Here is a 16,444-nt window from a genome sequence, read left to right as displayed (position 1 = left end):
CTTAAATGGGCCTTGAGTCCAATTAGAGAGCTGTTGTTTGTTACCATTAAAGTGTGTGTACCTCTATTATACTCTTAGGTTCAACATGCCACACTGATCATTCTGGTTCATAGACATCATAGCTGGGCAGGAATGTTGGTTGCCTTCTTTGGAAGCATGTATGGTGCCTTCTAATACCATGAAAACAGGTCCTCAGGGAGGAGGTTTTCTGGTCCACTTCAGCTCTGGGGCCTTTGGGTTCTGTGTTTGTTGTGCATGGTATCTTTAACAATAGTACTTTACCTTCCAGCTCTTGGAGGCAACCAAAGGCAATGGTAATAGTCTATGACCAACAAGTCAAAAGACAGATTGCAATGCCTGGTTTGGGAGGGTTTGTTAGAAAATTTTTGGCTCATGGAAGAAGTATTGTGAACTCAGGTGGAAAATTTTTAAACTATATACACATGAATTTCCATACCAATTTATGTGTAATATAGGTCTTTTTGATAGACAGTTAATAATATGATTCAATATGACTTTTTCAAAGCCCTTGCTCCTTTTTACCCCCCCCCTTCCTCCTCCTATATTTATTCCCTTCCTCCTCTCTAATTAGAGCATCTCATTTTCTCATTTCAACTCTCAGATGATGTGTACCCTGCTGTTCCCCTCTCCAATGCTATCTATCAACCTGGCAATGATATATTTTTTAACTTTCCTGGTTTATAAAGTTGCTCCAGGATATGACTTAAACCTGCAGATTTGGAGATAAAAACTTCATGAAGAAGAATATGCTGTATTTGTCTTTCTGGGTCTAGTTTACCTCACTCAATGTGACCTTTATTCATTCTAGCCATGTGCCTACAAAGTTCATGATTTTATCCTGATTTACCTTAGTTTATAAACCACACTTTCATTATCCATTTATTGTATGAAGGACATTAAGGTTGTTTCTACTAACTAGCTATTATAAATAGAGAGCAGCAATGACTAAGGTTGATGCAGTACCTACAAAGTAGAATGTTGAGTCTTTTATTCTTATGTCAAGGAGTTAGTTGTAGAGCTGTGCCGATGATCTTTTTGAGAATCCTTTTAGCTTTTTGAGAATTCTTCACACTACAGAGTGGCTGTGTACCAGTTTGCAATCCTATCACCAGTGAATGAGGCTTCCTTTTTCCCCACATCACTTTCCCCATTTGCCATGAATTGCTTGGTTGATATTTGCAATTTTGATTAGGGTAAGATAAAATCTGAAAGTTATTTTGAGTTTTCACTTCACTAATTGCTAGGGACAATAAATATTTTGTCAGCCTTTTTTCCCTCTTTATAACACTTTATTTTTAAGTGTGTGTGTGGTGGGGAGGCAGGGGTTGTGCATATATGCATGCTGTGTCAAACTGAATGTATCATAGCATCACAATGGAGTTAAAGCCCCTGGAGCAAGAGATACAGGAGGTTGTGAACTGTCTGACATAGGTGCTGGTGGTAGAGCTCAGATTATCAGCAGAACAGGATCTGCTCTTATCCAGTGAGGTATCTCTCCAGTATCTACAGTTTGTAAGTCTTTGGAGAGTTGAATCAGGAAAGGCTGAAAGCCTTTCCTCTAAAGTCAGAGAGTAGACAACAGTGTCAAACTCTCTCTTAAATTTAATGCTGTAATTTTTAGGCAGAGAAATAAATCAAGAGTAAAAAACCAGAACATACAAATAGGAAAGACAGAAGTCAAATTATCCTTATTTTTAGTAGATATGATATGAAGACCCCTATAGAGTCTAAGGATTCTACCCAAAAAACTCTTAGTTTTTTACTTTCAGCAAAGTACAAAGACACAAAATCCACTTGCAAAAATAATGAGCATGCTGAGAAAGAAATCAAGGAAGCAATCTGATTCAAAATAGCCTCAAAATATCTAGAAATAAAGCTAACCAGGGAAGGAAAAAACCTTCTATAATGAAAACTATAAAGCACTGAAGAAAGAAATTGGAAAAGACACTAGAAAATGGAAAATACCTCTCATGTTCATGGGGTGGCAGAATAAATATTGTAAAAATAACCAAAAGCAATCCACAGATTCAGTACAATTCTCACCAAAATTTCAATGACATTCTTAACAGAGCACATGTTTCTAGGAATTTTAGCTCCTGTGAAAATTTACTAAGACTATAATCATGCATAAAACTATGTCCCACCATGTGATCTCCTGTGTATGTCTATGCATGCATGTGCATATGCATGTGTTCCTTTGTGTGAGCATGTATGCATGCATGTGTGTGTGTACATGCACATGTGGATATATGTATGTGTCTTTGTGCCTGTGTGTGCATGTGCATGTATTCCATAGGCATGCATCTGTGTGTATATCTGTGTGTGTGTGTCTGTGTGTATGCATACAGAGTAATATGTTAATATGTGATTGTGTGTCTGCCTACATTTATGTGTATGAATATGAGGGTGTACATATGCATGTGTGCATGTGTGGACATATATGTGCCTGTGTATACAGGTGTGTGCATTTGATTATGTGTGTACTTCTAGGAATTTTAGTTCCTGTACAGATTTATATAACTAGCACTACAACCAAGACCAGAAATGTCACACCACCTGGTTTCCTGTGTCTCTCATCATAATGGCATCCTAACACCACTGGCCCTGGGTAACTTCTAATCTATTGATCTCTATTTTGTCTGATTGGATTTAATATTAATTGTTTGTCTACATGTCCTTTCTTGTCTGCCTTTGGGTTTCATTCTTGGAATTCATGCTTGGAATACTCTTCCCAGAGAGGGGCACTGTCCATCTTTTTAACAAAGCTCTCTGCACAAAGGTCATCACTGAAGAAAAATATTTCCGACCTTCTCACTGAAAGTACTGTACAACCCCTCTCATTTCCTTATTGCTATCTCTTCTCTGAGCCTGCTTTATTTTTCCTTGTAACACCCATGAGCCTTTAGTGTTTATTTCCCTCTATCTCTCTTCTCTCTTCTATTATCAGAATGTAAACAAGAGAAGAGGTAAAGCCATAAAACTACCACTTTTCTATTGTATTTTGAGTGTTTAAAAAAGTTTATGCATATAGTGGGTGCTCAATAGCATGCCTAAATTGTCATTAATGACCTCTGATACACATTATAAATAGTAAGGCTCTCTTAGCAAGTTGACGATGTTTGTATGAGACTGTATAGTATAGGCAAGGAAGTTAAGAAAACAAGCATGCTTACTTAGTTCTTAAAACTTAAATAGTACAACATTTCTGATATAAGTTTTGGTAATACCAACCAAAATTTGAAATGTTCAAACAATTGTATTCCAAGGAATCATCGAAAGCTATTTACATTTGAATAAATCAGAGAAAGACATTTTTGTCAGTTTTTTGAGACAGGTTTAATATTTTATCAATTATCTGTAACAAGAGAATTAATTTTAAACAAGAAAATTAATTTTAAATATTCTTCTAAATGGCAATGATAATATTAATATTTACAATCTATACAATGGGCATTAGGATATTTTTATGCTAAGGAATAGACTTAGGGGCCATCATAAAAAATCAAAAGGCAAAGGAAAGTCATACAGAAATATACAGGTATCCCTTGATATTTTCAGGAGATTAGTTCCAGAAACATCCATCGTACATCAAAATCCAGGGAGGATCAAGTTCTGCATAGAATGCGGTATGTTTTTATATAAATCCTAGGCCATGGTCCATTACACCCTAAATCAACTCTGGATGACTCATGGCACTAAGTACAGTGTGAATGCCAAGTAAATAGTTCCTATACTGCCTTCTTTAGGAATGAGAAGCAAATATTCTGCATGTGTAATGTAATATGTCACTGTTCTTTTCTGTTCTCACTGAATGCACATGCATAGAACTACAGTTATGAAGAATCAGCTAGAGTGCATGCCATCCCCGTGTGTGTGTGTGTGATGTTAAATTAGATCAAAATTGCATAATATCCTTCTTTTATAATTCTAAGAACCATTTACAAAAATATTAAGCAGAATATAGTCTTACTGAGTTTCTAGAAATTATCCTTGACAGACAATGTCATAAGATATTTGCCATAATATAGTTCCCTTTTAGTAAAGGCATTTGCCTTTCAAGACAATTTTCCTCCACAAAAAAAAGAATAAATTGCTAGTGGTGGGATCTCAGAGAGAGCCCTCTGCTCAACATGGTTTCTCAGAGCATCTCACAGTGAAAATGTAGCCAGTGCCACCGCTACCACCATCAAAGGGCAGTGGCAAGAATATCTAACACTTCAGCCATCTAAGCTCCCAGTAGGCTGGCTGGAAAACCCCTGAAGGGGCTGGTGTGGGAAGTTAAGGATTCCGTCCCTAGCATTCAATAGACAAGAGGAGAGTCTTTCACTTGTTTAATCCAGGCACCATGTAGCTGTGTTAATTAGGAGCAGGCCTTGGCTGCGATTGCAGCATCAGAGCTCATGGCCCTCAATCAGCACGGCTTAGTGAATCACACTTCCACTACACTGGCTCCATCCTAAAATCAAAACTACCTCATAAGTGTACCCCTTTGATCCAAAACAGCAGATCCTCTCATTACTTAGTTTTTTCAGCCATGAAATTTATCATCAAAAGAGTTTCTCAGATGTTCTTCTGGGAGAATGAGAATGATTAAGTGTGTTCTAGTTAACCTGACTTGGAAATAACTCCATGCACATACCCGGCTGGCCATCAATCAACATAGCCACTTGGTAGAGGCTGTACATTAGCACAGCAGTTAGCACTCAACGGATTGCTGCGGAGCTGAGTTCCAGCTGGAAGTGAAAAGAAATTCAAGGGAAATACCACTATACGTTTGCAAGATGGAACAGATGGAGGGCATAATGTTGAATGACAGAGTGGGAAAATGAAAAAACCCACATAATCGTGCTTATTACAGCACAAGAGTAAATAGTTGGGAATAGAACAGGTAATGGCACAGTCACAACTCTACTGAATAAAAGTGTATACGTAATGGGAAGGGAAGCGGGAGACAAATATCAGAATTTGTCAGGTAAGGAAGCTCAACTACAGCCTTATACTCAAATATGTTGAACTGTGCTCCACAGCAATCAATTTAGAATTACAAAGACCACCTGAAACCACCCCACACCTGTATGTCCTTCAGAAGAGAGTGGTTTCACACACATGCATTTTGTCACTAATGCCATAGAGATTATCAAATTCCTGGATGTCACCATTTCTAAAGTTGCGTGACCTCTATGAGATAGGGGTTCAATATTACAGAAAAGGATATATACAAAGTACAGTAAAAAACCTTTAACACTATCACTCATGGGAAGATACAAACAAAACCTATAGGAGATGCCAATATGCATACACCAAAAGAGAACAAAGCAAAAAGGTTGCAAACACCCAGTGTTGGCAGGTTTATAAAACAAGCAGAATAGCATATTTCCATACAGATGGCTAGTGTGTAAAATAGTCCAATCTACATGGAGATTTTTATAAGCTATATCCACACAATTATTCAGCAATTTAATTCTGTTATTCACACAAGAGGAATGAAAGCATTTTTACCCACAAAAATCCACACTATAGAATGTCCACAGTGGTTTTATACTTTATAAATAATGGTTTTAAAAGGAGAGAAAGAAAAGCGCCCAACCTAACCCTGACATCCAGCAAGCAACCAACTGATAAATCACTGCTGTTTATTCAATTACTCAACCTTGGAGAAATGAATAAAAGACAACACAAAATAGCACACAGTGTGTGATTTTGTTTGTATAAAACCATAGGATATGATAAACTAAGCTACTTGCTTCTTTAATGTGCTGGGAAGCAGAATCAGATGGGAAGGGTCAGAGAAACTTTCTGGGGTTGACAGATGTGTTTAAATACCCATTAAGACTTACTGTCTGTGGAGGCTTGCTGCCCCAGCAAAGGGGGAAACTAAAGGAGTGAGGCAGGAGTGGGTGTGTGGTTCAGGGAGCATCCTCTTAGAGGCAATGGGAATGGAGCATGGATGAGGGATTTGCAGAGGGGAGACTGGGTAGGGGGACAACTTTTGAAATGTAAATGAATAAAATAAATAAAGTCATTTTTTTTAGAAAGAAGAGTATAAAAATAGACTTATCATCTGAATACTTTACTACATGCAAATAGAACACCTTACTAATAATTAATCATAGAGGTATGATAAGGTAGAAACAACACTTCCACTGTGCAGAGGCTTTACCAACATTTTATTCACTTAGGGGCATAATATCTGGAACACTACCAATGCACATTCATACTTGATATAGTATAGAAAGGAGGGAACGGACAAGGCTGAGGAGGAACCCACCAAGTCTGAAGCCATTTGTCATTAGTGTGATGATGTGTTGAGGACATTGGCAGAAGCTATGTGCGAGGCTGCATCTGGGGATCCTATTTCCTATCATTCTATTTGGAGTCAATATACACTCAGGACTTTTCTAGCCCTAGGCTTTCAGTTTGTAAAATGTAGTATCACAAACACAAGATTAATTTGATTGCTTGTAAAAGAAGAATTTTTTGACCTGAAGATGGAACTCAGTTGGTGGAATGCTTACCAAGTGGGCATGAGATCCTAGGATCCATGTCCTCCAGCACTCCTTAAAAGAGGGGAAGATGACACATACTGTAATCCCTACAGTTTTTGAAGGAGAGGTAAAAGGATCAAAAGTCCAAGGTCAGATATGAGGTTTTGTCTCTAAAATTAAAAATCTATAGTAAGAACACTACCTGAAACAACTGGATGATATATTATTTTGAGGGTCAAGGTGTCAGAATGACAACAGGAATTTCTGAGTTAACTTTCCTGGACTGTGGGGAGGGTATCATAATGTAGCACAGATTATTAGAATTTGCTATACAGCCCACACTGACCTCAAACCCTATAGTCCTCCAACCCCAAACTCCTAAATAGTGAGTTTAAAGACCTATACTAGCACCTTGACTGATTTTTGCTTTTTATAAAAGTAAAGCTACTAGAATCTTTGTTACACATGTGCTTCCTGTGTGTGGCCACATGAACTGCTTATTGGATGATACTGCTCAAAATCAACGCACAGAGGACTAGCTTTTGCCTTGGTGCTTTCTGAGAGTTTGTCAGAATGTACCCTAGTGTGTGTTTGTGTGCATGGGGGGTGATGATGAAGATTTGAAGTTGGAAAGCTCTCCAGTTCATTTATATAGAGGAAATACAAGAAAATCTGAATTAGCTGTATGGCCAGGTGGGAGTTTCTTCATACACTATTAGATAAGAGACTTTTAGTCTCCATGCATAAATATATCTCCCATTTTAATATCTTCTAAATCTAGGAAGGCCATTAAAATCCCCATTGTATATCCTAAACCAAAGGGACTCTGTTCTTTCTGGTTGTTTACAATGGAAAAATAGAAGACAAATCAATTTCAGGGTGATAACCCAGGTCAACAATTCAATGGTGTATTTTTAAATAGTGACTACATAAAAATTATCTCATACTTCACTAAGAGGTAATTAGAGTTTATTATGTATCCTTTATAATAAAGAAATACAAAAATATTTGCCAGAGGAAAAATTTGAAGGACAGAGTTCATTGATAGAGCAAGAGCACATAGAAAGCACGTTTCTAATGTGTTTAAAGGTTTGAGAGTGTTTATATGAAAAATAGATTTTTGTTATAGCTTTTAAGCACAGAACTTGAGCAAATGGATGCAAATAAAGTGTTTCAAGAAAAAAATTATACTTACTAATTACTACTCTGTAAAGAAAAGTGTGTATTTCTAGCATGAACTGAAAACAACATTCTGGGATGCTTTCAAGAGGAATTTGTTTTGTCTGAGAGACATCGCACCTCTAATCCCTTTGAAACTGGATACACATGGTTCCTCTCTCTTGCTTAGTTGGGTGGTAGAGGTAACAGGAGCAGTTAGAGCAAATTTACTGAAGTTATATCTAAATTCTAAGTCTTCACCTGCATAAACTGAAAGGGCACTGGTGTGAACCTGACAGTGACTTAATGTTGGGTACAAGTATTAAAAATGCTGACACTTGAAACTCTGTAATATGAACACAAGTTTTCCCTACACTGTGAAGAAAACAGTCTAGCTTACAGTTCTAAAATAAACATCTCCAAAGACAAATGCATATATGGGGAAGGGAGGGAGAGAGAGAGAGAGAGAGAGAGAGAGAGAGAGAGAGAGAGAGAGAGAAGACGGAGGGGAGCAAGGAAGGGAGGAGGCTGAGGAAGAATGACGGAATGTAATTATGAAATTTAAAATGATGATGCCCCTTTGAACTAGTGGACAGGACCACTCACATTATTAAAGCATAGTGGTAAATAATCCACACACTATGTGTCATTTTGCAAGTGTTCATTTCCATTCAGACAACTTTACCTCCCAATGTCCAAAATTCCTATGGATACACACTGATGTATCAAGATGCATCAATTCTATGCCCTACCCTTTGTTTCCTTTGCCTCAGTCCTGCATGCAGTCCATTCCAATGCAACTTCTTGTTGAAATTCTAAAGGATCTTCTGCTGTCCTAACTTTTGAAAGTCCTTTATCTAAACGTCACAACTCCCAGACATACTCTGATATTTGTCTTTTAACACTAAATATCAAGAATGATCACATAAAAATCACTTCCAATCTCCTACACTTCTCCTGAGATTTCCCACCTATATTTTCTTAGAAGAAAAAAAAAAACAAATGATACAATACTGAGAATTGTATCTACATTAAAAGCATGGTCCCATCAACAACTCATGTTAAATAGTGAAGGCTTGCCTGGACACATAGAAAAATGAAGTTGTATAAAACTGAACTTAAGAAGTATGATATGATGTTCAAATTAGGATTACAAGAAAATGCCAAGCTCCTTTGAAAATTCTTATATCTACATAAAAGAAGATCAAAATACCTTGACCTGCAAATATGTCTAAAATGTAACATACAACTCCCCTTTACAAAGAATAAAAAGGAAACCAGGCAGAGTTAACACACCGAGCTTCAGAATTCTGAGAGTGAGCAGATTGATGTGTGGAATTTAGTCAACATATCTTTTAAGCTTTTATTCTGTCTTGAACTAGTTGGAAAATGAGTTACAAATAATTATCTTCCTCTCTATAAAAGGTTAAAGAGATTCAAGGATCTTTTGACATAGAATTATCACCACAGGAGTTTCCTACAGGGTCATGAAGAAAAGCCATGTGGATTATATAAGATATAAGAATCAACTAGCAAATGGGAATCCGCAGTCTTAGCTAAAAAGCAATTAGAGTTAGCAAAGTCATTAAAAGCTTTGATGCTGAAGCCACTATCTCCACACTGTGGCCCCCACCCCAGTGCACACACACACACACACACACACACACACCCCTAAAGGAATCTTCACTGGAGTAAGTTCTCTTGGGAGCCTTGTGGTTCCTGGGGCTTCCTTCCAATCCAAAGAACTTGAATAGTTGCCGAATTTAGCTTGGTAGAAATTAGTCTAGAGAGTAAATTAGTGTGAGGGAAAATAGCTTTAAGTTAGGAGGAAAGGAATACTTTATAGAAACATTCACTTTCCCTGCCAGGATAAAGGGTGGGAAATTGTATGTGGTGTTAGAAGTTGAAGTACTGAAGCTTGCATCTTCAACTCTCCAGCTCTAGGACAGGCCGGCTTCAATTGCTGCAAGCCTTAGTTTCCACATCTCATAAGTATCAGATTGCACCAGTCTTTCCTACACTTCTCTATTAGTAAGAATAACCTGAAATGTTCTCATTTCCAGGACACAGACTAGGAGCACAGAATTAGAAGAAACTTCATTTGAGGAGTCCAGAAAGCAATCGACTTAAGAATCAGAGGACTCACTTGGGAGGCAGAGGCAGGGTGACCTTTGAGTTTCAGGCCAGCCTTGTCTACAAAGATAGAGTTCCAGGACAGCCAGGATTGTTACACAGAGAAGTCCTATCTCAAAAAAAAAGTCAGAGGACTTATTTATAAAAAAAATATGACTAGTGGTAATTCTTGATAAAAGGATGATTAAATTGCCTCTGTCCCTGACTCCATTTCCTTAAAGCCTATTTTATTTAATACTTTGCCTTAATGTCAGGAGATGTATGTAGAAAAGTATTATTAAATCAATAAATGATTAGAGATTATTTTAATAAAATAGAGCTATTTTAAGGACAGGTCATTAATTTTAATCTATCATTAAAATCATGATAGATGTGGTTGTAGCTATAAGCAGTTAGAAGTAGACTCATGGAATCATGTGAGTCTTCCAATGTGTCGTACCTAGCAGGAAAGAGCATTTCATGTGTAACACCTGGGAAAAACCTGTAGCCTTCCCAATACATCCCTTCAGTGACAAAAACTGCAATAGAAAACAAGGGGCATGTGGTACATACAGAGATTGTCTTCATAGCACAATTTCATGTCCATATTCCATATATTACCTTCTCCCATAGGATTGGAATAAGTACATTTTTCTATCTTCACCTTTAAAGGGGAAAAGTTGAAGTCAGACAAATAATAATACACCTGTTCAAGGTGAGGGCCATGATGGACAATACAGAAGAAAGTGAGAATTCCATTCTCCTGACTCTCAATGTAGCCCTTCTTCTACTCTCATCCCTGAAACAAGAACACTGGTCCTATTATCTCTATTTCTGTACACTTCAAATCTGCCATGCCCAGATGTGCTTGGAGCGATAGGATGTAGGTGTCACTGGAAGCTGCCAAGAAGCACACTCTGCCTTTGATAGCCAGAGCTGCCCCCAGGGTGTGCAGTTGAGGCAGCAGAAAGCATAATCTTTGGAAATGTAACAATTTCCATTGCAGAATACTATAATTTTCCAAATAGATTATTTTAATTATATAGTTTAACACTAATAATAGCTTATGTGTGAACACTACAAAGTGATATATCTGATAATCTCTCTACATATAATGTATCTGTAAAAACAAGGTTTACAAGTTCTCTTTCAGTCAATCTGAAGTTTTGAAAGATGTGAAAACTATATTGTTTCATATAAGAGAGGCAGCCCTTCCTGGTTATAACTTGAATACCACCATATTATTTCTCATATGCAATTTTAGCATTGGTATAAAGGATGATGTTACCTTCTAGGCCATAGTTGGGCAGTATTACCTTAGGCCACCTGATAAGAGGCCAGGGATTCTACAGGAGGTGTCCTCTCCTGTCATCCCACCCACTATGTGAACAGCCATTCTATGCCTTGTGTTGCACACCTCAAATGGCCTATAAGAAAGAGACATAATGAAGATACTTTACTAGGGGCAGTGCTGTGGATAAATGAACTACCCTTTGTCTCAGGACAAGGAGTCCAATAGCTTCTGGCAGTATCTATGGAAACATCACAGGTTAACATAGTATCCTTAAAGTAGGTATTACCTTAAACTCTTACATTGTTTGATACATGTGTGTACTACTAGTCAATTTTAAACTCACAAGCAACACTTCCTATAAGTGCTCAAACAGTCATCCTTAAGGCCTTTAGCATGTTATTCCTTGCTAGATTTTGTATTTGTGCTCTCAGAAATCCTGGAGATATTTTATGACTATATTTTGATTGAAAATAGGCCAAATGCTCCTCCTCACCTTATTTTACATAAAATATTACACTACGGTTCTCATATTGCAGTCTGTAAACTTCCTGAAGTCCAGTCAGCTTTGAATGTGATTTCCATATCTAAATTCCCAGCACAGTGCTCAACATGTTAGCAATACTTTTGGGATGCATTTCACCATATGAGAACTCAGCCTAGAGGGCTTGGGTTAGAGATAAGGAGTGACTACGTACCCTACCTCATCCCAACATCAAAGCTGTCAATCAAGTGCCCAGTGTCTACTAGCTCCTATGTATTTACAGTTGAACCTCTTTGCACAGGGAAGAGTAATATAACTCCACTAGTGAAAGAAACTTCCTGCTGGAGCAGATTCTAACTCTAATTTTACAGATGAGGAGGCTGAGGCATTTTCATTTTAATAGGAATTTTAAAGGCAAAGCCTTTTGCTCTTCTAGGATGTTAACTTAATCTTGCATTTGGAATATGATTTTTATACACCTGAACTGTAAGATCCATGGTAATAGACCTATGTAACCTGATTTTGTGTTTCTCCTTCCAATTGGCTTTGGTTTTCTCATATTGTGGGCTGGTATATTCATCTCCATTCCAAATACATGGCATGGTGCTTAGCCTGTAGAACTGTCTTTAAATAAGTGTGTGAATGATTAATTTTTAGAAATGAATAATTTGTGCTTTTGGAGCCTTTCATGGGTTAGGTGGTGTGATGTGATTTTTCTCTTCTTTAAAAATGGATCCTACTGACAGCTCTAATGTTATTTCAATTTTACAGATGAGAGACCTGGAGTCTTACTGAGGGTGTCTGACATTCCTGTCATCATACTGCTAAGAATGGGACACCTCTTCCCATTGGCAATCTCTACCTCAAGCTTAGTGTCTCAGTTACTAAGAACCTAGACCTCTGTGCATCCAGAGGACAAGTGACTAAACCAAGAGATGTGTTCTGTCCTTTACCTTTAAAATAAATGCCAAGTATTCTTTTGCTTCTCACTATCAAAATGGGGAAGTTTGGGCATGTGGGGCTTTAGCCATTCCAAGGTGTCTATATTTTACTTCTTAGAGTCTTTGAATATGTTATGGAATCTGGAAGACTACTTAACCTATGAGAAAAGAAGAATCAAGACAGAAGAATTCAACCAGCAGAGTACAGAGTACCAGCATGATATACATTTTCTGGAAAAAGGTAAGAGAAAGAGAGAATTTAATTAGAAAACTATAATTGATATCAGTACATGAACTAGTATGAGAAATGGTGAGAGAAAATGGTAAATCGAAGAAACAAATTGCATTTCCAAATAGATTGAACATGAGGTAAGAGCCAATGATAGCAAACTACCAAGCATACATTACTATTTTATTAGGTAGAAAGATGATTATAGGACTCTTGGAACATTAAGAAACCCTCTAAGGACCTGGTGAAACAGTGAAGAATACAATGTGGGCTACACTAAATTTAAAATGTCTACAGATTATTCAAACAGTAACAGGCATCTGGGTCAGAGTTCCAAATCTATAAAGCATGTCCAGAGTCACAAATATTATTAAAACCTAAAGAATAGCACAACATTGGATACATAAGCCCAAGAGTCTATTGTATAGAGTGGTGACTACAGTTAGTAACTGCCATGCTTGAAAATGGCTAAAGGTAATATATTAGGGATTCTCACCATAAAAGCAGATGAGGCAGATACTCATTACTTTAAGTAACTTATCCCAAAATATGATCACATATCAAAATATTGCATTGTACACCAGGTAAATGAATTTGCCTCTTAATAAAGAAGTAAAAGGAGAATTGAAAAAAAAACATAAAGTGATTCAGCCATGCATTCCACATCGAGGTTCTGTTATTAGAAGAAGCATCAAAATGTGGTAGCTTTTATACATTTTATCTTGATGTAGTAATCAATTCTCAAGAGAATCCAAGAAATGGTCTAGAAGATAAGAGGATCCACTTAATTCTGCCTGAGCCCATGGGGATCTGATAGGTGAGTCTTCCCTCGAGAGAAGTATGTAATGAGGAATTAAAACTCAAGCATGGGAAAACGCCCGAGGAGAATTTGGAAGAAATACTAAAACTTTCCTGCAGAAAGGTGGGCCAAATAAAGGGATGCTTTTGCCCCAACCCACTTGCTGTACATTCACATGTTTTAAAAGACTTAAGAAATAAATTTGGGAGCAATGGCTTTGTCTCAAAAACTCTGCTGCCAAGAAGAATCTCATTCTCTTTTGGCTTGGCACTCAGACAAATCCAGTCTAGCTGACAAAAGTAATTCAAGTGAGATATTTAACTAAAGATTGTCAATGCTCTAGGCTTAGCATGTTTTTTTCTGACTCTGAAAAGGAAAACTTGACTGTTCGTTAATGAAGTGCAGGTGTGTGTGAATAAAGGCAACGAAGAAGAAGCTGTCCAAAAGTCAAAAGAAGTGCCTCTAACTAACCCTAAGAACATAGGCAGAAGTTTACATTTATTTATTCAAAAAAATATCTATTGAGTTCAGATTCCTTTTTTTTCCTAGAAAATGTGTGAACTGCTAGGAAGTCTAATGTGGTCCCTGAAAGTATGCTTGCTCTCAAGATTTATTCAAGGTGATAAAAAGTATTTTAAAAAATGGAGGATGAAGTGGAATAAGAAATAATTGGGTTTATAAAAGAAAAAAAGATAGTAAATGTGGAAGAAAAGGAAGAGGTGCTGTTGGGTCTCCACCTTCGTTCACACCTACATTATGTTTACCTGTAGTGACTAATTGTTGATTGGTCTTCTTTCTTTCAGAACATAGACATAAAGTCCAATGGCTGATACTTTTAGAGAATAATGCCTATATGAGAATCTGTGTTAGTGCTTTATTGGGGCAGTGAGACATCACTGAAAAATCTCAGCTCATATCCAGTTCTAGCTCTTGGTAATCTCCCTTTTCCATGATACTACAAGTTTTCATTTTAGTAACACGTGGCATGGAATTATCACTGTATGTGGGCTAGTTTTGAAAATATATTTTATATGTACATATGAATATATATATCATTTCTAAGAGGACAAACATCCACTTTTCTTCTTTACAGGAATCACATTAGAAAAGTTCCCATATGTCCACAAGCATATCTAGTTATCTATAAGCCATTTCCTTTTCCCATGAACAATGTATTCAGTGTAAAGTGTCACCCTCAGCTATCCTGAAGCTTGTTTAGTTCAGACCTGCTCTGGCTTAAATCATGTGAAGTATATCTTGAACTACATAAATTGGGAAATATATAATGTCAAGAAGCGTCTGATAATTAATGATTAAAATCAGGGCTCTTCAGTAGTTTTGCTAATCATAGTAATTTAATAAACATGCCTATATCACACATAAGTTTGTTACACTTGATTTAGAAAGCCACTGAGCTTAGATTTTTAAAAAGCAATCAAACACAGCCTATAAAAATCAATCTTAATTTACACTTCCAGTGACCAAGTTGCCTCTAAATATTTAATAATTCTCTTCTCTGTGCAAAATGATTCACATTTTGGAGAAAATATTAAAGCTATATTCATTTATATCTTTTATCTATTTTTATTTGTCAATCTATAATCTATCAACCTCAACCATTCAATTAAACAATCAATCATATAGTCAGTGTTTGCCTATATAATAAAGTAAGACACACATACACACAACACACACACACACACACACACACACACACACACACACACACTGCTGTGAGTTAGCAAAGGCTATTTCATGCAGAGTCCATTTTCTTCCTTAGCACAAACATACAATGCTACCACATTGTTTAAATAGCCTGTTTTGCCTCTTGGGTGACAGTGACAGCATAGTACTATCCCTATACCACCTCATTCTCTCTTTCAAAGGAGCATATTGATTGAAAGTCTAGTCTCCAAAGACAAGCAAAGGACATTCCTATTCCTTGGCAAGATCGGAGAAGATCATTTTCAATCTTACCTTAAGAAATAGATCCATCTGCTCAGAACTAATATTATTTGTACCTCAAAATGTTCCTGGATAGCCAAATATGTTTGCCAATAGGACTTGACCACTTATAAGAGTCTCCTTAGCATATGGACATTTTAATATTCTTACACAGAGCTGAACAAAAGGAGATTCATCATCTGTTTTCAAAGCTCAAGCATACTATCAAAAATAAAGTATTAAATCCAACTTCAGATTAATGCAGAAAGCCTTCTTTCTCAGTGCCTATAAAATTCCCTTACTCCCTTAATTCTCCTCACAACAGTTTAAATGCCATGTCAATATAGAAGCATCTCCACTCAGTCCCTACCCACAATGACAACAATCCAAAAAAATTACCTTCAGGGATTCTAAAATGCCTTTGACCATGTGGTGTTTGCAATGATCACAAGACTTGTCAATACCAAAGCATAATCACTATATTGCTTTCCTAATAAAATGATGAGAAATTACTGGAGGGATACCTTAAAAACAATTGTGCTTGTGACACAGACTAAAGTAACGCTGGCCCGTGGCATAATGTTTCAGAAGAAATCAAATCAAATTCATCAGCTTAAAAATTGTTTTAAGGGGGCAGGAGAGATGGCTTTGATACAAGCCTGACAACTTTTATTTGATCCCCAGAACCCAAGCAATGTAAAGAGAGAATTGACTCCCTGGAATGTCCTCTGACTTACACCTAAGCACATGGCAAGCATATGCATGAGCACATAAATAAATAAACAAATAAATAAATAAATAGGTTAATTAATTTAAAATATTTTTTCATTTCTATATACTGCGTCTCTTTATTATTTAGTATTAAAAAAAACCAACAATGCAAATAAAACCAAGAGTGAAAATTGTAATACAGCAAACAGCAAAAGACTCTAGGACTGAATTTTGACCTGGACTAATACTCAGGACATAATTTTTTTTCC

General features: G+C 36.8%; 1 protein-coding gene across 4 annotated transcripts in view; it reads right to left on the bottom strand.

Annotated features, from left to right (window-relative positions):
• Thsd7b (thrombospondin, type I, domain containing 7B) overlaps positions 1-16,444 on the bottom strand; it is a 946,089-nt gene that overhangs the window by 570,138 nt on the left and 359,507 nt on the right. The gene's annotated exons all lie outside the window — the stretch shown is intronic.

Source organism: Mus musculus, chromosome 1, assembly GCF_000001635.26.
Source record: "Mus musculus strain C57BL/6J chromosome 1, GRCm38.p6 C57BL/6J".
Classification (NCBI taxonomy): domain Eukaryota; kingdom Metazoa; phylum Chordata; class Mammalia; order Rodentia; family Muridae; genus Mus; species Mus musculus.
This window is presented reverse-complemented; position numbering and strand designations above follow the sequence as displayed.